The following is a 627-nucleotide window of genomic DNA, read 5'->3' on the forward strand; positions in this document are numbered from 1 at the left end:
AGATGGGCGTTTCATTCTCCTCTTTTTATGGTTAATTAACAATGATGAGTTGGTTGAACGGATCTTGATTTCGTAAGCTGATCACTTGTGCCGTATTCTGTTTCCTCATTTTTTTTTTTCGTTTATCGGTATGAATTGCTAAGAGAAAAAGGAGAAAATGAAGTTCCATTTGCGTATTCTTTGTTTTGAATTTTGATTTCGTCCGACAGATGGCACTGTGATCGTTAGTCAGGTGTCACTCAGTGTATTTCCATTTTTTTTGGAATTTTTCTTTCTTTTGGAATGTATTACAGAGTATGAGTTTTCTTTTTGGTAATGTTTTAAAGCCAGAGGTGAGGCAAGACATTTAAAAATTCGTTTAGTTTGAGAGAATAGCGGCTGTAAAGGTAAATTACACATGATAACAGTAACCGTGTGTTAGTACCAATTTAAGTATTAGAAGACAAGAGAATAATGTGATCTCAGTATTAATCTCTTATGCAATTCATGTTTGGTTTATGGTGTGACCCACACTAGCGAATGAGCTTTGGTTGAATAGTGATTTGTTCTTCTGTTCATAAATTTGAAGGGTAGCTAATTGCACGCGCCTCTTGCTCTTTGAGGAATTAGAGGATAGGCATCCCTTTC

This window comes from Penaeus monodon, chromosome 33 (assembly GCF_015228065.2).
Source record: "Penaeus monodon isolate SGIC_2016 chromosome 33, NSTDA_Pmon_1, whole genome shotgun sequence".
In the NCBI taxonomy this organism is placed as follows: Eukaryota; Metazoa; Arthropoda; class Malacostraca; order Decapoda; family Penaeidae; genus Penaeus; species Penaeus monodon.